The following is a 25,375-nucleotide window of genomic DNA, read 5'->3' as shown; positions in this document are numbered from 1 at the left end:
TTATAAGACAGTTCGATCCTGGCGACCCCCAAATAAGGGATATAAACCAGTGCATCAGATTGCTTGTGGATGAACACAAGCGGACTAAATGGGAGGAGCACTTAAGCGGTTGTAACCTCTCTGCCGGTTTAGGTAAACTTTGGTCCACTGTAAGCTCGCTATCGAATCCGTCTAGGCATAATGACAAAGTTTCCATCGCCTTTGGCGACAAAGTGCTGTCGGATGCGAAAAAATGCGTGAGCGCTTTCTGCGGACAATACGTAATGCATTCTACGGTCGACAAAAATAGACGGAGGGCCAACAGACACGCTCGTAAACATAATTTCAGCGCGTCACCAATTACCATCACCGCCAAAGAGGTTGAGGATGCCATGGGTCATGCTAAACCATCCAAAGCAGTGGGCCCAGACGGCATAGCCATGCCGATGCTTAAAAGCGTAGGGAAAGAGGGTTTCAAATATTTAGCACATGTCTTCAACCTGTCTCTTTCCACCTTTGTCATACCCGAAAAATGGATAATGGCCAAGGTGGTCCCGCTACTAAAGCCTGGGAAACCAGCTAACATAGGAGAGTCATATCGCTAGTAGCCAAAACGCTTGAAGCCATTTTGCTCCCCCACTTCAAAGCTAATTTGCAGCTAGCCTGTCATCAGCATGGCTTTAGAAAACTCCATAGCACCACCACCGCGCTAAATGCCATTAGCACCCAGATAAAGTGTGGTTTAAATCAGAAGCCCCATCATAGAACAGTACTCGTAGCGCTAGATCTATCAAAAGCTTTTGATACGGTCAACCACGGCACGTTACTGCAAAACTTGGAAGGGTCTACCCTTCCCCCATGTCTTAAAAGGTGGACCGCAAATTATCTGGGTGGTCGGCAGCCATCGGTGCAATTCAGAAACGAAATACCAACGCCAAGAAGAATTAAACAAGGGGTGCCTCAGGGTGGTGTCCTATCCCCACTTTTGTTTAATTTTTACATATCAAAACTACCTTCGCCACCAGGAGTTACTATAGTTTCTTACGCCGATGACTGCACAATAATGGCCACAGGCCCGGGCCCAAAGATCGATGAGCTTTGCAACAGAATAAAGGCTACCTCATTGATCTCTCCAGTTTTTTCGCCACGCGAAACCTGGCATTGTCACCGAATAAATCATCCGCGACCCTATTTACAACTTGGACGTCCCAAATATCGACCATTTTGAATATCCACGTCGATGGCACTACGCTACCGACTGTCCTACACCCCAAAATATTGGGTGCGACGTTTGATTAGGATTTACATTTTGGTGAGCATGCAGCCGCACTGGAAGAAGCTACAGGCCTACAAAAATACTGCGCTCAGAACCGCCACGGGCTGTCTTCTTATGTCCTCAGAAGAACATCTACATAATGAGGCGAGAATACTCCCCATCAGGAGAGAAATTAGATGCTGACCAAACAGTTCCTGTTGAATACCCAGAAACCTGAGCATCCCAACAGACATCTGATTGATGAGCCAGCACCGCCTAGGGACTTAAGGAGTCATCTCCGTAAGCATTTTGAGGAAATACGGCACCTGAGAACTCAGCAGTATGAAGCAAAAAAACACAAGCAAGTCCTTGGTGAACTCCACAAACAGGCGTCGGACCTTTATGCCGGGAATTGCCCGGTGAATCCAGTACTCGGGGAACAGTACCCAAAACTTGCGGAAGAGGAACGCATACTCCCAGGGAAACGCGAGTCACTCTGGCCCAACTTCGTTCTGGATACTGTAACAGGTTAAACTCTTTCATATCCAGAATCAACCCCGACATACAAAATCTATGCCCCGCTTGCAATGTGCCCCCACATGACACCAACCATCTCTTTAATTGTAATGTGGAACCAACGCCTCTAACACCCGTTTCATTATGGTCCGCCCCTGTCGAAACAGCAAGTTTCTTTGGACTCCCGTTAGAGGATATTGATGACAATTTGTGATCGGTCGCAGCTATTAGGTGGGGCGAAACATTGCCACAACAACAAAAACAACAACGAATCGTAATAGAATATGCTAATCGTGATTTACGATACACTACATATACTACAATAAGTAATTAAATAATACCAATTGATAATAAGTGAGTGATTCGTGATGAAGTCTTTTTAGACCATATACATATGTCGTTGTTGTAGCAGGTTTCATACAGTTGGTAGCGTAATGCCATCGACGTGGATGTTCAATATGGTCGACATTTGGCGCGTCTATGTTGCAAATAAGGTCGCCGATGATTTGGTCGGCGGCAATGTCAGGTTTTGCGAGGCGAAAAAACTGGAGAGATTAGGTAGATAGCTGTTTATTTTATTACAAAGCTCAACGATGTGTGGGCCTGGGCTTGTGGCCATTATTGTACAGTCATCGACGTAGGAAACGATAGTGACTTCTTCTGGCGGTGAAGGTAGCGGGGGTTTGTTTTTATCCACAACTTATTTGTGTATAAATGGAGTTTAGCGCGGTGGTAGTGCTATGTAATTTTCGAAAGCCATGCTGTTGGTTGGCATGACACAAATTTGTATTGAAATATGGAAGCATAATGGCTTCAAGGGTCTTGGCTTATGGCGTTAGGGGAGATATCGGACGATTTGCTATGTTAACTGGTTTCCCAGGCTTTAATAACAGAACCACACTGGCCACTTTTCATTTTTCGGTGATGACGAAGGTGGACAGGGGCAGGTTGAAGACATGCGCTAGATAATTAAATCCCTCTTTGCCAAGTTTTTTAAGCATCGGCGTGGCAATGCCGTCTGGGCCTACTGCTTTAGATGGTTTAACATGAACGATGGCATCTTCAACCTGTTTGGCGGTGATGGTAATTGGGGACGCGCTGTATTTATTCCCGCGTGCGCGTCTGTTGGCCCGCCGTCTGACTTCGTAGGGAATTAATATTTGGTGCTTTATATTATTAAATTTTAAAAATTCAATATTTATATTTCGACATAAAATTATATCACGTTAAAAAGTAACTGAAATTTTTCTTTTTGATGCAATAATTCAAAAATAACTTAAATCTATATTTTCTAATTTTAACAAAGTTGAAACAAGTAAAGCATAGTTATAAACCCTAGAATACTCTCCCTTCAGGAGAATTAATATTAAATAAATTAAATATAACACGTTTCCTTTGTGCTACTGTTAGTATAAGATGTTTCTGTTGTTTCAACTATATCTGGTTTGAGTTATCCATTAAAATTGTTTTAATTTAATTGCCTATTTCAATTTTAAAATATTTGTTATCCTTTTCCACAACTTTGTATGGCCATTCCAATGGTTCTGCAAATTATATTTATTGATTACGCGTATAAAAACATATTTACAATTTTTAAAGCCTTTGGTATATAAATGCCAGTATTAGAATTTAGATTATGTCCTAAATTTGAATTTAAACTTTTCAAATTCTCTTGTAAACTACCTAAAATATCTGTGGGAGAAACACTTTCTTGAAAAGGAAATACTAATTCACCGGGAAGGCGTAAATTTTGTCCGTATACATTTCTGATGACGTAGCTGAAATGCTTTCCTTATATATAGATCGTAAACCCAAAAGTATTATCGGAAGTTCATCATACCGATTACTGACTTCATTTCTTGCCATAATCGTTGATTTTAATTGTCTGTGAAATCGTTCTACCATACCATTTCCTTGAGGATGATATGCAGAAGTTGTGATCTAATTTCTCTAATTATGAAAACGACTTTGAGGTAAATTGCGCACCTTGATCAGTAGTGATTTGTAAAAGAACTCCAAAACGCGAAAAATATATTATCTTAGAAATTTATTTGCAACTACTTTTGCTGAAATTTCTCTTAATGCATAAGCCTCTTGCCAAAGTGTAAACCTATCAATTATTAAATAATAAATAAAGAATTAAAATTGAAACTCCTTATAGTCGTTTATATATATAATTATTTAGCTATCAATTATTGTTAAAATATAACGATGTCCTTTTGAAATAGGCAGTGGTCCGACAATATCTAAATCGATATGTTCAAATCTTTTGTTAGGTATCGGAATTTAGATAACTGGAAATTTGGTAAGACGATTTACTTTAGATTTTTGACAATTTATACATTCTCTCGACCAAATGTTAATTTCTTTGCTCATTTTTGGCCGATAATATTTTATGATAATAAGACGGTGCGTAGCTCTAACCCCAGGATGCGTAATCCCATGTAGCATATTAAACACTGCCTTTCATAAAATATTCGGTACAAATGGTCTAGGGGGCAAAAAAAAGCAAAATCTGACTTTCACCACGAAATATTTAAATTTAACAATGGATCTTCAAGAAATTTAAGATTGTGCGATGTATCTAAAGATTTTAACCCATTTAATTCTTCGTCTGGAAGGTGGAGCCGTGTGTAGAAGTCCATGAAAGTGGGGAACGATTCTAACCGCCATTCACCTGGGAATGGCCAGAGCGATTCTTTTGCATGCGGTTCAAGCAGCTCCCTACTTCCGGTCGCTTGCGGCCAAGTATCCTCTGGGTAGCCACTAAACATCCGCTAATGTGAGAAAGCGACAACCTGGCTAGGCCACTCTGACATAATCGGTTCAAGGGCTAGCCAGGGGATCTCCCATCGGCAGCGTCTGTTCACCACTAGGTGCGGCTGCAAGCGGGGGCCAGCGGCTCGTTATATAAACGTGCAAGTAATATTTTCACCCCCGCTGAGCGGGTTGTGCGCTGGGCTTGGGAATGGGATTGGTGCAGATGCCCGGCTGGTTGATGTCCTCGTCAAAGCAAAATCTGACATCACCGCCATCCAAGAAATGCGCTGGACGAAGCAAGGAAGAAATATGATTAAAAATTGTGACATCTATTGGAGTGGCCATACAAATAAGCGCAGTTTCGGCTTCGGATTCGTGGTGGGAGAGAGACTTTGTCGCCAAGTATTGGCGTTCACGCCTGTGGACGAGCGTCTCGCCGCTATCCGAATAAAAGCAAAATTTTTTAATATATCATTCATCTGCGCCCATGCGCCGACAAAGGAGAAAGACGATGAGGTGAAAGACGCTTATGAACAATTAGAACGCACATACGAGCGCTGCTCCCGCCATGATATAAAAGTCGGGCTTGGCGACTTTAACGCCAGGGTGGTCAAAGAAGGTGTTTTTGGCCCTACAGCCGGAAAGTTCAGCCTACACAATGAAACTTCTTCTAATGGACTGGGGCTGATTGACTTTGTCGGTGATCGAAACATGGTCATATCCAGCACGATGTTCATGCATAAAAAGATACATCAAGCTACATGGCTGTCCCCCGATCGAAATACTCGCATTCAGATCGATCACGTTGTGATAGACGGACGGCATGCCTCCTGTGTTTTAGATGTGCGCACGATCCGAGGACCTAACATCGACTCGGACCATTATCTCGTCGCAGCCAAAATACGCACCCACCTCTGCGCGACTAAAACCAAGGCACAAAAAACACAAGGAAAGCTAGACGTCGAAAGGCTGCAATCGCAACAGACTGCCAATGATTTTTTTTTTTTTTTTTTGTATTTATTCACGGTCTTTAAGACCTAGTTTAAATTAAAAAAGAAAAAGTTCATTACAAATTTAATGATCTACAGAATAAAAATAATTTTTCTTTAAACTTATTAATATATTAATATTTTCACAGCCTTTTATCTCATTTGGTAATTCATTATACATTTTATAACCTATATATTCTAAAGTCTTTTTAGCGAACTCAGTTCTTACCATAGGCAGTCTTATATTTTTACTACTTCTAGTTTCATAGTGAATTTCATGATTAAGATGTATTTTGTTGCCCAGGTACTTCGGAAGTATTCCTAATTTCACATGATGAAAAAATTTCAATGTAAAGTAACTTATGGACTGTTTTATACTAAGCCAATTTAACATACCGTGGTGTGATGGTAGCGTGCTCCGCCTATCACACCGTATGCCCTGGGTTCAACTCCCGGGCAAAGCAACATCAAAATTTTAGAAATAAGATTTTTCAATTAGAAGAAAATTTTTCTAAGCGGGGTCGCCCCTCGGCAGTGTCTGGCAAGCGCTCCGACTGTATTTCTGCCATGAAAAGCTCTCAGTGAAAACTCATCTGCCTTGCAGATGCCGTTCGGAGTCGGCATAAAACATGTAGGTCCCGTCCGGCCAATTTGTAGGGAAAAATCAAGAGGAGCACGACGCAAATTGGAAGAGAAGCTCGGCCTTAGATCTCTTCGGAGGTTATCGCGCCTTACATTTATTTATTTTAATTTAACATTTTATTTCTACGTGTTCTATTCGAACATTTTAAAACTAATCGCATTGCCTTGTTTTGCTAATAGCAGAATTGTAGGACAGTAGATAAAATGTGGTTCAATGATCGATCTGTATACTAATATTTTATGACGTTGGTTAATATATTTACATGTTCGATACATTAAGCCTATTTTCTTTGCAATCTTAGCTTCTAAATTACTTATATGTTCTCCAAAGTTGAAGTTCATATCAATCAAGACTGCTAAATACTTCATTTTGTCGACTCTTTGAATTTCACTGTTCCTTATTTTCAAGTTAACATTGCATGGATAATTGATAACCATGGTACTTAGGTTTTTCGAAAATACCATAAATTTGGTTTTATCCACATTTACTTTCAACTTTCTTAGGCACAACCATTTGTATAAGGTTTTCAAATCCTCTTGCATCTTTGACATAGCACAATCCGTATTTCTTTCACTGATGGTAATCAATGCATCATCCTCAAATAGACGAATTTTGCAATGTTTTAAGCATGATTTAATATCGTTAATATATATTGTAAACAATATTGGTGCCTGTGCTGAGTCTTGCGGTAGGCCAATGATTACATCAACAACCGATGATATTGAATTTCCAATAATCGTTCTTTGCTTCATGTTGCTCAAAGATCTTCGGAACCATTCCAATTCTTTTCCCCTAATACGAATTTTAAACATGACATCCTCTTTCTATTCTGCAATTATCATATTCAGTGCTGTTTCACAAGAATGACTTTACCTAAAACCAGATTGCTCAGGTATAATTATATCGTGTTTTTCTAAGTATGCTACTAGTTGATATTTAACCATTGTTTCCATTATTTTTTCATCTGCAGGTAACGTATTGATTGGACGGAGCTCCTCCGGCTTCACTGTATTTTTAACTTTTTCCACAGGTACTATTGTAGATATTTTCCAGAAATTAGGAAAAATGCTGTAGTTGAATGAATCGTTTATGACTTCTTTGTAGAAGTGAGCAGTATACATCATGGCGTCTTTAAATACACCTTCCGACAAAAGTTTTTTCCCGCCCTATTTCTTTTTAAATTTCCTAGTGATATTTATTATATCACCTAATACTATGTCTGTGAATTCAAAGGCTTCAATTTGATTATTTACGCTTATTTCGGCAGCATAAGGAATTATTTCAATACTTTCATTAATTTCGACTATGCTCTTAACAAACAAATTTTTCAGGGCGCTGGCAATATCGCACTCCTTCTCAATGCATTCATCATTAATTATTATTTTGGTTATGTGTTTATTGGCATCAGTAATCTCTGCGAGATCTTTCAAACACCTCCTCATCCGTTTCATGTCTCCGTGATTATCGAGCACCCTATCTTCCATATATTTCTTCTTTTTATACTTGAATGTTTTTTTGTATGTTCTTTTAGCTGTATTATGATGATCCCAGCATCCTGTGTTTTTAGCAACATTATAGTTTTATTTTGTGCAATATTCTCAGCTCGCGGTCATACCACTTATTTCTTAGCTGTATTTATATTCTCTTCTCATACGTCAATGCTTGCATGGCTTCAGCTAGGATATCATTCAGTTTTATAACTCTATTTTCTACTCCAATATTATACAAAGAGCTTAAATCGCTTGCTCGCAGCAGACTTATCGGATTTTTGGCACTATAGAACTCCCAACTATTTACGGTGTGGAATTTCCCTATTGTGACAAATTTTGTTCTTGGTATCTTTAAATGTATTGTCTCGTGATCTGAAATTCTATGATCACTCAAATTTTCAGTTAGGATTTCGTCGTTATTACTAAACAGTAAATAAATTTTTGTAGCTGAGTACCCAGTTATTCTCGTATTGAAAGTAATCCTCTGCAACATAGCCATTTGCGCAAATAAACTTGTTGGCTGATTTGAGTATGTTGACGATATATTCATATTTATGTTGAAATCCCCCAACATTATATTATTTTCTGATTCTTTTACATATTAAGTGATGATGTCATTGAGATATAAAATAAAGTCGGCATCACTGCTACTGGTGAGTGATAGAGTACACCTCTTTGCCATTTTAATGCACATTTCTTGATTTTTATGATAATGCACCACACATTCATGTCAATGGATTTTTTGCAGACTATACTAAACTGTATATTTTCATGCACATACATAATGACACCACCAGTATGCCTACGGTATATACAGCTCGGTATCCATTATAAGATCCGTTGTACAGGTTTCTGCGCATAAGATGATACCAGGCTTTCTTATTTGAACGAGCCTCTCCAACTCAGTTTTGTTTGCAGTTATACTACTGATGTTAATATAAATACACTCCAATATGTGCACCCTGTTACGATTATCTCCGTTTACTTTTTTCCGTTTTAGTTGCAACGTCCTTTGGTTGCTAATAGCCAATCCTACTTCTCCATGCGGATAGCTTTCTTTGATGAACAGGACATGTTCTCTCCATTGTATCATGGTTTTCACCTAAAAGTAGATTTAATTCCGTATTTGCTCGCATACAGTTTATACACTTATTGATTTTTTCCTTATTATATTAGGTATATTGATGCTCACCCAAACATTTTGTGAGCAGTCAATCGCTTTATGATTGAAGCCTTTACATTTGAAGCAACACAGTACTTGCACTGCATCACATATTCTGCAGCGCTCCCAACCAACATTCAGCCTCTCTCCAGCTAGTACTTTCGCGAAGACTTCTATCTCCATTTCTAGTACCGCATTGTAATATATTTTCTGGTTCTTTTTGACCTCCTATTGCTTTACTACTTGATATCCGTTTCATTAAGACAATTATTTTGCCACTTGATTCGTTGTGTCAATTCATTGTTGTCATATTTAAAGTTTATTTATTTATTTATTTATTTTTTAATTCCGGTTTATTTGTAATAATAATGCCAAGGTTGAGTTTTTTATGTATATCCGTTCGCATTCAGTGCTCTATTCTCAATCAATCTTCATTCTTTTTTTTCATGTACACTTGAGTACAAATTAAATTCTCTTAATACTCTTAGAATAGGAGAATTAAAGGAATACATTGTTCTAACTCGATCAATAAAAAAGATGTCATTACTCCTCAAGCTTCGGCCTGGGATATGAAATGAAATGCATTCTAGCAAGGCAGAGGAATCAATAGTTCCACGAACTATGTCATCAACAAAAGAAAGTGACAGAATGATTCTTCTGGAGTATAACAATTTTAAGTTAATTAGCTGGCATCTAGCAGTGTACGAATGTAACGGATCCATGAACCTAATCGACCGAAGAGCGAATCTAATAAAAGATTCTTGAATTCGTTCAATCCTCTTGATATGACAATCATAATAAGGTCTCCAGATATAGACAGCATATTCTAACTTTGATCATACCAAACTCGTATACAATAATTTCAGTGTATAAGGGTCCTTAAAATCTGAGCCAAAACGGCGAATAAATGCAAGCATTGAGTAGGATTTAGCAATTATGTAATTTATATGACCAAGAAATAAGAAGTTGGAGTCAAATATAAAACCGAGATCCGAAATTTCTCTAAGGGTGCAAAGTTGAGAGTCCTCGATACAATATAAGGTGGGAATGGGAGAACGAGACTTTGAGAAAAAATATGAAAACACTTTTTTATGTTCAAATTTAATCGGTTACTATTACACCAGGTTACAACGTTATTAAGATCCTCTTGTAATTTCACAGAGTCAAGGTGACTGGTGACAGCCGTAAATATTTTCAGGTCGTCAGAATATAACAGAAATCTTGAGTGTCGAAGCAGCTTGATATGTCATGTATAAAAATAAAAAAGAGCACCGGACCCAAAATACTACCCTGGGGAACACCAGAGAAGGCAATAAAAGAACGTGATGAAGTATTGTCAACTTTTACTACACAGCTTCTTGATGAAAGGTACGACCTTATCTGGTTACGCGGTGTAGGCTGTCACCCGTCCCATATCCCTCCTTTTTTTATACGTATCTCTATGAATTTATATATATAACCCGTACTTGGTATTATATTCGACTATTGAATTGTATTATATCGAATATCTATGAATTTATATATATATCCCGTCTCTTGTATTGTATTCGATTATTGAAGTGTATTATATTGAATTATCCCCTAAAATCAATGCATTGTATTTACTCTTAAATTCCCTATTGGGAATCCTCATGGCCGTGTGGCAGCCTCCACCGCGCAAAATTCACCAAATCGAATTCGCCGCAAGTACAGGATGGCGATCTGGCATGATCGCCACCTGTCAAAAAACACCACCTTTTGTGTATATATAAAACTTTGATCATTGTCATCTGAAAAAGTTCACACGCTTTTGTAAAATTTCCTTTTTTTATGCAAATGAATACCTTTGCTTATTATATATTTTGCTATCATACGAATTAACAAGTTTCATACGTTTTCATTGGCATTTTTCTTGATATTGATTTGTGATATTACGGTATTGTACCTATTGTTATTACATCTCAAAAAGCAGTAATTAATTACTAATAAATAAGTGTGTGGTGAGAATAAGTGACTTTCCTTTATTTTGGATGAATCATATGAATATAGCAATTAGCTATTGAAACGAGTGTTTTCCTCGAGCTGCAATTTTAAACGGATACAAAATTCTTTGATTACATAAGCCCCATACGCAGAGAACAATACGCCGGGATCATCACCTACTCCAGTTTCTGATCACTGGAAGTGTGGACAGTGGACAAGGCTGCGTATCATATCCTTTTATCGGCTATCAGGTGTATTTTGCCACACAAATCGGTGCTCACCCGCATACGTACTGATACTTTACATTGCCATAATCTCCATCGTGTACACAATACCAGGTAATTTGCTTCATAATATACGACGGTAAGTCCCTCATATAGTGAAGTAAGAAACGATAGCCTGCTTGAAGCAGTAAGTCTTAGCGCACTACCTCCTAAAGCTCATGTTCACCCAGCAGTGGAGGGAGAACACCCCAACTAACCCCACAACAACGATCAGTAGGCTGACTAATTAGCTAATTGTCCTTCGAGCCGGATAGACGAACCCAGCCCCTTGTACAATAATATACATATATTAAAATATATCCCTCCGTAAATTTTGGTGGATCCCGACCACATAAAATTTTCCCGCCAAAAATATATTTTTCCTGCCACAAAATATATATGTATATCCCACATAAGTATTACTCGGGATACCCAGCAGCAAATTCGGCCACATTCGCATAGTTTGAATTACCCAGCAGTAAATTCTGCCGCTCATCCCAACTGCTCCCAGACTAATCCCAATTGAGTCTAACTGGTCCTAGCCTACTACACTCTCGATAGGAAAACTTATCCCTTTGGTTTTCCCGTAGAAATAAACACTCGGCAATCTCCAAAATAACCAAAATAGCCAAAATAAAATTAAGCAAGTGCCTCTTCAGAATGGCTAGCGTGGTCGAAAGTAAATTTATATCCGAAACGGATCTCTTTTCGGATTACTGCGCTCGGTTCGGTACAACCGACATCCAAGATAGCACCGAGGCATCCCTAAAAATAAAAAACAAAAATATCGATGTGTTCTGGGAAAGGCTACAGAGCGCATATGACGCTGTCGTAGAGTCAGATGACAACGACCTTCCCGACGACTTTAAGGCCTCAGCCTTCACCATATACCGCGCCTGCCTTATAGCATATGAAGACACAAAGGCAAGAATAGGCGATCAGCTCCAGCTAAGGGTACTAAGCAATCCCGTCCCCGCTACAACCACACTCCCCAAGAAAATTCCGGGATGCACCTCAAAGTACCCGCCTGTGACACCGAAGTCTTTTACGGGAGTTATGATCAATGGCCGTCCTTCCGTGACATGTTCACAGCGGTCTATATCGACCACCCAAAACTCTCGAGCGCCCAAAAACTGTACCACCTCAGGTACAAAACCCAAGGAAAAGCCGGCCAGATAGTAAAACAATTCCCACTTAGTGATGACAACTTTGCTCTGGCGTGGGAAGCCCCGAAATCCCGTTATGAAAACAAAATAGTCCTGGTCGACAATCAAATCCGAATTCTCATGAATCTAAAAGCGATTCAATCGGAAAACAGCGATGAAATCCAAAGATTGCAATCCTCTGTAAACAGCTGCCTCAAAATATTAGCAACCCAACAAGTCTCGACAGAGAGTTGGGATCCCATTTTAATTTATTTAGTAACGTCCAAGCTCCCAGAAAATACTGTTGCGCTTTGGGAACAATCATTAAGCTCCAGACGAGACCTACCGAACTGGTCCCAAATGGATCAGTTTCTGACTATTCGCTACGAGATAGTGGAAAGGGTGGATCAATGGCGACCAGCCAAACCCCGATATAATCCACCCTCCACCAACTTCTCAAGGCCTTCCCCAAGTCAGAACAATCCCCAGTTCAGGCAGGCTCAAAGCCAAAACCAAAGCCGCAACCCCCCGCAGAACAGCAACTATACCCAAAATCGCACAAATGCTCATGTGGTCGAGCATCAAAAAATCTACGCCTGTAGAATGTGCAAGCAGGCCTCCCACACGCTACAAAGCTGCTTGCGTTACAAAAAGCTGGCAATCCCTGAACGGAAAAAATTCATGACAGAAAACAATATGTGCGAAAACTGCCTGTCCCAAACCCACCTCTTAAAAGATTGCACAAGCACAAGAACGTGCCTCCACTGCCAAGGTCGCCACAACTCCACCCTCCACGACGCCGGAGTATCTCATAAAACCAATGGCCCTCGGAAAACAACAGCTCAAGTAGCAACTAGTCAGGACGTTACCAACCCAGATCCGAAAAAGGAACTTCCCACCACCTCAAATGCTGCCCGCATCCAATCTTTGCATGCAGAAAATGATAGCAAGATCATTCTCCCCACAGCGATAGTGTCCATAGAACACCGAGGGGACTACTTCAGGGTCAGAGCGTAGCTTCATCTCATCAAAAGCTCAAATCAAGCTAGGCCTCCCATATACCCACTCCCTATTTGAAATATCAGGCATGGGAGGCGGAGTAGTACAAACCTCCAACAAGTTATGTTCACTGACCCTAGTCTCAAATGACCACAAGGTAAAAATAAAGGCCCAGGCTAAATAACGACCAAATACGTAAATGGTCACACCTCAAGCTAGCAGACCAGAATTCTCAGAATCCCTCCCAAATCGATCTGGTGTTAGGCAGCGATCTCATCCCTCAAATCATGCTAAATGGCATAGAAAAGATCTCGTCCACACTGCTAGCACAAAACACGATATTTGGCTGGATAATAAGTGGCCAAACCCCCGAAAAGGTCGGATCACACTCCTCCCAAGCGTGGGAAGTGACGAATGTCCAGCTGAATGAACAGCTAAGACAATTCTGGGAAATCGAAGAAATACCCAGAACGCGAGTGGAAACCCCAGAAGATAAAATGTGCGAAGAATTTTATCAAAGCACAACCGCTCGCATGGATGACGGTCGATATATGGTTCGGCTCCCCTTTAAATCAACATTCCCGAACGATATCGACCTAGGTCAATCCCGTAATGCAGCCCTACGACAGTTCCATGGCATAGAACATACTCTCTCAAAAATGGGCGATCTCAAGCAACAATACGACCAGGTACTCGAAGAATATCTGTCCCTAGGCCACATGGAAGAATGCAGTCCCAATGAAATAGAATCCCTGGGTAAATACTGTTCATTCTATCTCCCTCACCATGCAGTCGTAAGGCCAGACAAGAAGACAACAAAAGTCAGACTTGTATTCAACGCCTCTAAAAAGTCGGGTTCCGGTCACTCCCTCAACGATGTTTCATATACCGGACGAACCCTCCAACCCGATCTCAGACTTATGTTGTTCAAATGGCGAACATATAAATATGTGTTTAATGGCGATGTCGAGAAAATGTACCGCCAAATTCTCTTGCACCCCGATGACCGAGACTACCAACGAATAATATTCCGAACCCCCGAACACAGTCCAATAAAGGACTACAAGTTAAAAACGGTCACCTTCGGGGTTAACTGCGCGCCTTTCCTGGCTATTCGCACCCTACACGAGCTGTCAAAAGATGTAGCCGATTCCCATCCACGCGCAGCCCCAATACTAAAATCCGAGACGTATGTTGACGATATTTTATCTGGCAGTCATGATCTCCACTCAGCCGAGCAATCTCTAACAGTGACTATAAACGCTCTCAATTCAGCCGGCTTTCCCCTAAAAAAGATCACAGCAAACCATCCCAACATCCTCCAAAAAAATATCGAAAACTGATCTGCTGGAAACAAACTTTCTCGAGTTCGAGAAGACTAGCACCGCCAAGACCCTGAACATCCAGTGAAATGCCCTAACGGATACATTCTCGTATACCATCGACTCAAATCCGGCATCCACTGCAGCCACGAAGCGGCAAATTCTCTCCTCCATTGCGAAACTTTTCGATCCCGCAGGGTGGCTGACGCCCATAATGATCCAAGCGAAGATGGTCATGCAAGAATTGTGGTTAGACGGGACCGAATGGGACGAGAAGGTTAAACCCATCCGTCTAGCCAAATGGACGCAGTTTTCTCAAAATCTTCCCTCGATCTTAGCCATCCATATACCCCGATGGATGAATTTTACGCCCGATCAATATGTTGAGCTCCACGGATTCTGCGACGCCTCAGAAAAGGCTTATTGTGCAACCCTGTACCTAAGAAGTGCCGTCGGTACTCAGGTCCACTCTCACCTTATAGTGTCCAAAGGCAAAGTGGCTCCTCTCAAAACTATTAGTTTGCCACGCCTGGAGCTATGCGGAGCGCTCTTATTAGCAAAATTAGTCGCAGTAGTCCAACCCCATCTCGGCGTAAGCCAAAAAAAATTAATCATGTGGTCCGATTCGAAAATCGTGCTAGCCTGGTTGGAAAAGCCACCCCACTCGTGGAAAACATACGTCTCTAACCGAACATCGCAGATCATAGACCTCGTTGGAAATGTCCCTTGGCGATATGTGCGAAGCAAAGACAACCCCGCGGATCTTGGAACCAGAGGATGCAGCCCCGACGATCTCGCTAACTCATCGCTATGGTGGAATGGTCCAGAGTGGCTTTCCCGACCCCCCCCCCCCCCCCCCCCCCCCCCCCCCCCCCACCAACGGCCAGAAATATTGTACCTCGCCGAGTCGAAGCACTGCATGCAGCGGAAGAGTCAGAAGACTTCTTAGACCGGTTCTCCGCCTATCCCCGCGCCCTACGCGTAACAGCGTACGTGTTGAAATTTGTAACTCGGCTTCGAAATGCTGTAGGAGGCAATTGTACCCCTAACGATCCCGCCCTCTCTTACGCCGACGTCATGCGCACGGAAATCCGTCTGTTGAGCTTGACTCAGTCGAGATTGGAATTGTGTTCGGATCTCACCAGTAAGGCTTTTCTCGCTGCCTTCGAGGGTACCCAAAACAAATGATGAGCGACAACGGCACAACATTCATTGGTGCTAAGCGAGCTACCGAAGTAGAGTTCGTGACCTTTCTCAACGAAGTCTCGACAGATATTGTCCAAAAGTATGCGCCTCAAGGCATCGAATGGAAATTTATACCCCCCGGCGCACCCCACATGGGCGGATTATGAAATCTGCCGTCAAAAGCTTTAAAACCCATCTTAAAAGGGTCGCCGGAACACACAGCTTCACCTTTGAAGAATTCTCGACTCTTTTAGTTCGTATCGAGGCCGTTCTCAACTCTCGTCCTATCTCCCCGCTTTCTCAGGACCCAGCGGATCTCACCGCCCTCACACCCGGCCACTTTCTCCGAGGCGCACCCCTTCTCGCCATCCCCGAGTCGAACTATGAACACCTCTCTATGATCAACCGTTGGGAACGGTTGAAAGTTTTACATCACCAATTCAGCAAACGTTGGAAGAACGACTATCTCATGGAGTTACACAAGCGTTATCGATGGCAAACCGCTCAACCTCCCCCTAAAATCGGCGATCTAGTCGTCATCAAGGAAGACAACCTACCCCCTACCGAATGGCGCCTAGGACGCGTGGAAGACACCTATCTAGGAAGAGACGGCCATATCCGAGTAGTCGACGTACGCACGCAAAACGGTGTTCTCACCAGGCCTATCACAAAACTGTGTTTCCTGCCACCAGCGGAACCCGACTCAGATCCCCATGGTTCCATATCATCTCCCGAACCAACTATAGTCCACTAAGCTTACCTATCGACACTATTCCAGAACCCAACTGAATCACCCCCGTGTCTTTCACAGGCAGTCTCTAACTCGACGCGTCTTCTCAGGCGTAAAACTAACATGCATCTACATGCTCTCTTCCGACAGATGGATCGTCAGCGCCCTCCGGTTCCAACACCCCGACGCTCGCTGTCATCGCAAGTGGTTGTGCCCGCGGCCCGCTCGCAACGTAACGAGGCAGTGCCGGATTATCGAAAGTGCCGATTGTGCATGCGGCATCACGCACTCCTGAGGTGCCCTGTCTTCGCAACTATGCAGCCGCAACAATGTGCGTTAACCGCTAGGGCACACCAGTACTGTCTCAATTGTTTGGCGCTGTCCCATCGGACCAACGAGTGCACCTCCACCGAACGCTGTCGGGTCTGCGGGCATCCTCACCATACATTGCTACACTGGGAAACCGAAGGTCGCCAGCCGCCGTACGTCGCACCATCACAACAGGCAACTCGTTCGCGACCACGTCATCCGGAGCAGCGCCGTCACGATCCCGCCGTTCAAAGTCGCACTGCTCGTCGTCGTCAGCAGTCCAATGGGCGCGCACCACCCACGCATCCAACCCCGCGGCCTAGCGTCGGAGACCGTACCATCCGGTGCACCGCCACCGGCTTACGCACATCCATGTATAAAAGAAAGGTTGGGAAGATCCTGATGCAGGAAGCAGTACGCGCCTTGCAGTAGCTGAAACAAACATTAGGTGCTTAGTGCACTTAGGCGGCCCAGGATGGTTACGCGGTGTAGGCTGTCACCGTCCCATCTCCCTCCTTTTTTTATACGAATCTCTATGAATTTATATATATAACCCGTACTTGGTATTATATTCGACTATTGAATTGTATTATATCGAATATCTATGAATTTATATATATATCCCGTCTCTTGTATTGTATTCGATTATTGAAGTGTATTATATTGAATTATCCCCTAAAATCAATGCATTGTATTTACCCTTAAATTCCCTATTGGGAATCCTCATGGCCGTGTGGCAGCCTCCACCGCGCAAAATCCACCAAATCGAATTCGCCGCCACCTGTCAAAAAACCACCATCTTTTGTGTATATATAAAACTTTGATAATTGTCATCTGAAAAAGTTCACACGCTTTTGTAAAATTTCCTTTTTTTTATGCAAATCAATACCTTTGCTTATTATATATTTTGCGATCATACGAATTAACAAGTTTCATACGTTTTCATTGACATTTTTCTTGATACTGATTTGTGATATTACGGTCTTGTACCTATTGTTATTACATCTCAAAAAGCAGTAATTAATTACTAATAAATAAGTGTGTGGTGAAATAAGTGACTTTCCTTTATTTTGGATGAATTTTTTTATTTTTTTTTTATTTTTATATGAATATAGCAATTAGCTATGAAACGAGTGTTTTCCTCGACTGCAATTTTAAACGGATACAAAATTCTTTGATTACATAAGCCCCATACGCAGAGAACAATACGCCGGGATCATCACCTACTCCAGTTTCTGATCACTGGAAGTGTGGACAGTGGACAAGGCTGCGTATCATATCCTTTTATCGGCTATCAGGTGTATTTTGCCACACAAATCGGTGCTCACCCGCATACGTACTGATACTTTACATTGCCATAATCTCCATCGTGTACACAATACCAGGTAATTTGCTTCATAATATACGACGATAAGTCCCTCATATAGTGAAGTAAGAAGCGATAGCCTGCTTGAAGCAGTAAGTCTTGGCGCACTACCTCCTAAAGCTCATTCTCACCCAGCAGTGGAAGGAGAACACCCCAACTAACCCCACAACAACGATCAGTAGGCTGACTAATTAATAAAAATGTGGAGTGAAATCCCAAACTGGCTAGTTTGGGTAATAAAAGCGAGTGACTAACTTTATCAAAAGCTTTCGAAAAGTCCTTATAGATGGTGTAAACTTGACAACGGTTACCAAAAGCTGATAAACAGAATTCTGAAAATATAGTTAGATTTGTCGTGCTAGATCTTCCTGGCAGGAAGCCATGCTGATTCGGTTATATCAAGCTCTTAACGGCAAACCACATTTCTGTTTAACGATGTACTCAAATAATTTAAAAACCGTAGATAATTTAGAGATGGGTCTGTAATTGGAAATATCATTCTTGTTACCGCTTTTAAAAATAGGGGTAATAGAAGTAATTTTCCAAGCATTGATAAATTCGCCACTATCAAGCGATTTATTGAGCAAAAGCTGGAAAATTTTTAAATAGGCAGGCCGATAAGCCATCGACATCAGTCTGTGTTGTGTAACTAATATTCCTAATGTCATCTATTACGTCATCAATTATTAGGTTGAGAGCGCCGAAATTAATAGGAGAGTCAACGACTGGGCCCTGGTTTTCAGTTTCTTCAATGTCAGACTCAAAGTTGGAACTTAAAAAGCCCGCAAAAAGATTTGCAGCCTCATAGGAGGTCGATGCAACGACTTCTTTATAGAATACCTCAGGCGGAATAATAGAACACGATTTTTAGACTTAACATAAAGCCAAAACGCTATAGGGTTCGTTTTGATTTCAATTTCATATTTCTGAATATAATTTTTATGTAGCAACCTACTCCTCATAAAGCCAGTGTACTACTCCTGGCGAGAGCCCCATCTCGCTTCCCAAGGCAGTCGGTTCTATGTACCGGAGCGACTCGGAATTTTCCCGACCAAGGACTGTCATTTCAGTGTGACCCCATTTAATTTGTTTCGTCCCTCCCACAAATTGTCATCCTCCCAGCAGCTCCTTGCAGCAGGACTGCTACATATTCTCTTACTCCGGGAAGGTATCGAACCCAATCCGAGCCCGTCTCCTGACCCCGGTCATGAGAAATGTTTTGCTGCATTTGCCAGAAAAGAATCTTTTTAGGACGGTCATACTCTGTTCAGTGTGTCTCGTGCAAGGGATGGTTGCATCGGACAGGTTGTTCTGGGCTTGATCCCAAAACCCGACGTCCACGTAACTTTTATAAATCTTTTGTGGCTCCTTGCTGCTCACGCCCAAGGGCGTCCCGTAGTCTACGCCTAAGCGTATCCCCACTACCTTCCAGCAGCTTCGCTGCTCAGCAAGCCACAACAAGTACCCGCTGCTGCTCGCGCCCCACGGCGCCAACAACTCAAACAGCTGATACCACTCATAACTACTACCTTCGTAGTAGAGCTGTAGCAATGCTGAGCATTAGCCCCTGCCCCCGTCTTCTTCTCCCCCCCTCTTTTCTGGCAGCAATCGTGCAGGTCAGGGAAACAGACTCTTAGTCCCTGCCTCCGTTTGCACCGTCTGCCAGCACAGAATATATAGGTTTGCGACATCCGCTCAATGCAGCTCCTGCCTTGGGTGGTGCCACTTTCCAAGATGTTCTGGTCTCCGCGACGGCAACCCCCCGACGGGTTTCATCGCGCCATGTTGCCAGGTCGCAAACCCAATCATCCGGGTACCCCAATGCTTGCCCAAGGGCGCCCAGTCCCAAGGCCACAACAGCAATTGCGTCCTGGCCTTCCACAACCTAGGCGTAGTCACCCCTCACTTACCCCAGAGTGGCGGCGTCACCCCTCATGCACTTCAGAATTCTGCAGTTCAACTGTAATGGACTAACTGGGAAGATTACGGAGATAGTCGATTTCATGAAGCGGCACAACATCCGCATTGCTGCGATTCAAGAGACTAAACTCACGGCAAGATCTGCATTGCAGACCTGCTCTGGTTATAATGTCCACAGGAAAGACCGCGAGAGCGGAAATGGAGGCGGCCTCGCGTTTATTATACACCACTCTGTGCAATATCATATATTTGATCCTGGCATCGACCGCAGTGACAATGTCTTAGAACGTCAAGGCCTATCTGTCCGGTCAGGCGATGCAAATCTAGAAATCATCAACATCTACATCCCTCCTGTCACCTGTTGCCCCAGTGGATTCCGCCCTAATATCGAGGCCTTACTCACTGGCAACAATCGCATTATCTTAGGCGATTTCAATGCCCATCACGACCTATGGCATTCAAACTTGCGGGCGGACAGTAGGGGTGAGATGTGGCGGATCAAATAGACGAAACGACGTTCTGCACAGTAAACGGAGACGCCCCCACACGTATGGTAGGAAGCTGTCATAGCTCGCCAGATATCCCAATCGTGAGCGCAGAACTCGTAAACTGCGTCAACTGGCAGCCGATGGTAACATTGGCATCCGACCACCTGCCCATACTTATTTCGTTCGAGCGTACCGCCGACTTCATCGTCACCGAAAAACGCACTTTCATAAACTTCAAAAAGGAAAGTGGGAAGAATATAAATCTGCAACAGACAGCAGCTTTGCTGCCCTCCCTATCCCGACTGATGCCCGCCAAGGGGAGCGTGCCTTCCGTAAGGTCATTGAATCCGCTTCGGCACATTCATTCCCGCAGGGAGAATTCCCGAAATCCGGCCCCACTTCCCGGCGGAGGCCGCGAGCTTAGCGAGGGAACGCGACCTTATAAGACAGCTTGATCCAGACGACCCCCAAATAAGGGATATAAACCAACGCATCAGATTGCTTGTGGACGAACACAAGCGGGCGAAATGGGAAGAGCACCTAAGAGGTTGTAACCTCTCTACCGGTGTAGGTAAACTTTGGTCACCGTAAAGTCCCTATCGAATCCGACTAAGCACAAAGACAAAGTTTCCATCGCCTTTGGCGATAAGGTGCTGTCGGATGCGAAAAAATGCGCGAGCGCTTTCTGCCGACAATATATAATGCATCCTACGGTCGACAAAGATAGACGGAGAGCCAATAGACACGCACATAAACACAAACTCAGTGCGTCACCAATTACCATCACCGCTAGAGAGGTTGAGGACCGCCATTGGTCGCGCTAAACCATCCAAAGCAGTGGGCCCAGACGGCATAGCCATGCCGATGCTTAAAAACCTAGGGAAAGAGGGTTTCAAATACTTAGCGCATGTCTTCAACCTGTCTCTTTCCACCTTTGTCATACCCGAGAAATGGAAAATGGCCAAGGTGGTCCCGCTACTAAAGCCTGGGAAACCAGCTAACGTAGGTGAGTCATATCGTCCGATATCTCTCCTATCGCCAGTGGCAAAGACGCTTGAAGCCATTTTGCTCCCTTATTTCCAAGCACATTTGCAGCTAGCCCCTCATCAGCATGGCTTCAGAAAACTCCATAGCACTACCTCCGCGCTAAATGTCATTAGCACCCAGATAAATTGCGGTTTGAATCAATATCCCCACCATAGAACAGTACTCGTAGCGTTAGACCTATCAAAAGCTTTTGATACGGTCAACAATGGCTCGTTACTGCAAGACCGGGAAGGGGTCCACCCTTCCCCCATGTCTTAAAAGGTGGACCGCAAATTATCTGGGTGGTCGGCAGGCATCGGTGCAATTCAGAAACGAAACATCAAAACCAAGGAGAATTAAACAAGAGGTGCCACAGGGTGGTGTCCTATCCCCACTTTTGTTTAATTTCTACATATCTAAGCTACCTTCACCATCGGAAGGAGTCGCAATCGTTTCCTACGCCGATGACTGCACAATAATGGCCACAGGCCCAGGCCCAAAGATCGATGAGCTTAGCAATAAAATAAACGGCTATCTCCCTGATCTCTCCAGTTTTTTCGCCTCGCGAAACCTGGCATTGTCACCGACAAATCTTCCGCGACCTTATTTACAACATGGACGCCCCAAATGTCGACCATATTGAACATCCACGTCGATGGCACTACGCTACCGACTGTCCTACACCCCAAAATCTTGGGTGTGACGTTTGATCAGGATCTACATTTTGGTGCGCACGCAACCGCAATTGTTCCAAGAATTCAGAGCCGTAATAAAATCCTCAAATCCCTTGCTGGCAGTACCTGGGGAAAAGATAAAGAAACGCTCTTGACCACATACAAAGCAATTAGCCAGCCGATTACGTGCTACGCGTCACCCATATGGTCGCCAAGCCTAAAAACCACCCACTGGAAGAAACTACAGGCCTGCCAAAATACTGCTCTCAGAATCGCCACGGGCTGTCTTCTTATGTCCCCAGAACACCATCTGCATAATGAGCGAGAATACTCCCCATCAGGGAGAGAAATGAGATGCTGACCAAACAGTTTCTGTTGAATACCCAGAAACCTGGGCATCCCAACAGACATCTGATTGACGAACCAGCACCGCCTAGGGGCCTAAGGAGTCATCTCCGTAAGCATTTTGAGGAAATACGGCACCTGAGAACCCAGCCGTATGAAGCGGAAAAACACAAGCAGGTCCTTGGTGAACTCCATAGACAGGCGTCGGACCTTTATGTCGGGAATTGCCCGGTGAATCCAGTACTTAAAGAAAAATATACAGAACTCGCAGAAGAGGAACGCATACTCCCAGGGAAACGCGTGTCACTCTTGCTCAACTTCGTTCTGGATACTGTAACAGGTTAAACTCTTACCTATCCAGAATCAACCCCGACATACAAATGTATGCCCTGCTTGCAATGTGTCCCCACATGACACCAACCATCTCTTTAATTGTAATGTGGAACAACGCCTCTAACACCCCTTTCCTTATGGTCCACCCCTGTTGAAACGGCAAGTTTCCTTGGACTCCCGTTAGAGGATATTGATGACAATTTGTGATCGGTCGCGGCTATTAGGTGGGGCGAGCATTGCTACAACAACAACAACAGAGCCCCCATCTCTTTCCGATAGCCCCCCTGCAGCAGTACAAGGCAACCGCGGCCTTCCTGGCCCTATCTTCCACATTGGGCCTCCAGGACAGCTTCTTGTCCAGAACAATTCCCAAATATTTAACCCTGTCAGTAAGTACCAACGGTACCCCTCCAATCGAAGGAGTTCTGAAGTCGGGTATCTTATATCTCCTTGTAAAAAGAACCAATTCTATTTTTCCCGGGTTGACCGCCAATCCACATGATTCAGCCCACCTAGCCACAGTATCCAGGTATCCCTGCAGAACATCGCGCAGGGTGCCCAGAAATTTGCCCCTGACTAGGATAGCGAGGTCATCTGCACAGGAAACCACCCGACAACCATTGGCTTCCAGCTCCACAAGAAGCTCGTTGACTACCACAACCCAGAGCAGAGGAGATAGACACCCCCCTGTGGCGTGCCCCTGCACACCTTCCTCCTTATTATGGCTCCTCCCCACTCCGCTGCGACAATTCTGCCGCATAGAAGTTTTCTAATAAATTCAACCAGAGCCGCTTCGACTCCTAAACCCACCAGAGCTCTTTCGATTGCCCCCGGTAAGACATTGTTAAAAGCCCCCTCGATGTCTAGAAAGGCACCCAGAGCATACTCTTTATGTTCTAGAGACCCCTTGCTTTACAATCGAATGGAGAGCCGTTTCCGTCGATCTGCCTTTGCAGTACGCATGCTGTGAAGCCGACAGTAACCCCCCAGGTATCCTTTCTCGTAGGTACAGGTCAATCAGCCGCTCAAAACGTCTTAAGAAGGAACGACGAGAGACTGATTGGCCTGAAATCCTTAGGTGACACATGAGAGCTCCTGCCGGCCTTCGGAATGAAGATGACCCTAACCGTGTGCCACGACTTAGGGATATAGTTAAGCCTGAGGCAGTTAGTGTAGATGATGGCCAACCAGCGGCAGGAAATCCCCAAAGACCCTTGAAGTTGCGCAGGAATGATGCCATCCGGACCGGGTGACTTATAGGGCTTGAACGAATTTATAGCCCAGGATATTTGACTTTCCCGTAGTGGGATGGCAGGCATTTCTGCATGGCCAGCAACCGCCGACCACGCAAGCGAAGATCCCTGCGCAACTGGGCATCGGGAAAATGATTGTCCAGTAAAAGTCTCAGGGACTCCTCGCTACTCATCGACCAGTCCCCACCATCATCTCTCAGATACCCCCGAGGGGCGGGATTCCTAGAGAGTACTTTTCTAAGCCTCGCGGATTCATTGCAGCCCTCTACGTTTTCGCAGAAGCTTCGCCATGAATCTCGCTTGGCTAATCTTATTTCATATTTATAAATCCCCAGACTCACCTTATAGAGCTCCCAGTCCGAGGGTAGTTTACTCCTCCTGGCTCTGTTAAAGAGCCGCCTACTGGACGCTCTTAGGTCGTCAAGGGAATCAGACCACCAGGGCGGCTTGCCCTTCCCTCCATAAGTTTTCAGTGGGCAGGACTGTTGAAAGGCGCTATTGCTTGCCAAGGTGAAGTTTTCCACCAGACCGTCTATTTCAGATTCGGACAGGTCCGAACCAACGATAGGCGCCTCCGGCAATAGCTCTCCCAACTTCCTACAATACAAGTCCCAGTTGGTACTTTTAGGGTTCCTAAAAGATATTTTACCGGGACGTTCTTCATTCACCGAGAACTGAATATATCGGTGATCAGAGAAAGAGTGCTCGTTGAGAACCCTCCATCCAGATATCCGATCTTCCAGTTCTCTGCTAACCAGGGTGAGGTCCAGGACCTCCTCCCTTACCGCAGTAATAAAAGTCGGGTCATTCCGCCTATTACATATACAAAGTCCCTCATCTACAATAAAAGTAAATAAAGACTCACCTCTGGTGTTCGTATCCGAGCTCCCCCATATGCTATGGTGTGCATTAGCATCGGCACCTATGATTACGCCAACACCTCTCCGCCTAGCTTCAGCGGTGATTTCGCCCAGTATCACAGGCCGTTGTCCCGTTACGTCCCCATGGGGTATATACGCTGAGACCACCCACAATTCATTACTGCCTCGCTCGAGGCAGACCGTGGTTACGTCAGCATTGCTGAAATTAGAGAGAATAAAAGCTTTAAATTCCTTTTTAATAAGCACACAGGATCTAGGCCTACCTGCCTCCCCATGCACCAAGGTGTTGATTTTTCCCGTCCTTAATCCAGAAATTTTTCCGCCGTTACTACTCAGCCACGGCTCCTGGACAAGGACTATATCCACTCCGCCTTTCTCAA

This window comes from Eurosta solidaginis, chromosome 5 (assembly GCF_040869045.1).
Source record: "Eurosta solidaginis isolate ZX-2024a chromosome 5, ASM4086904v1, whole genome shotgun sequence".
NCBI classification, from domain to species: domain Eukaryota; kingdom Metazoa; phylum Arthropoda; class Insecta; order Diptera; family Tephritidae; genus Eurosta; species Eurosta solidaginis.
Note: the sequence above shows the minus strand (reverse complement) of the source record.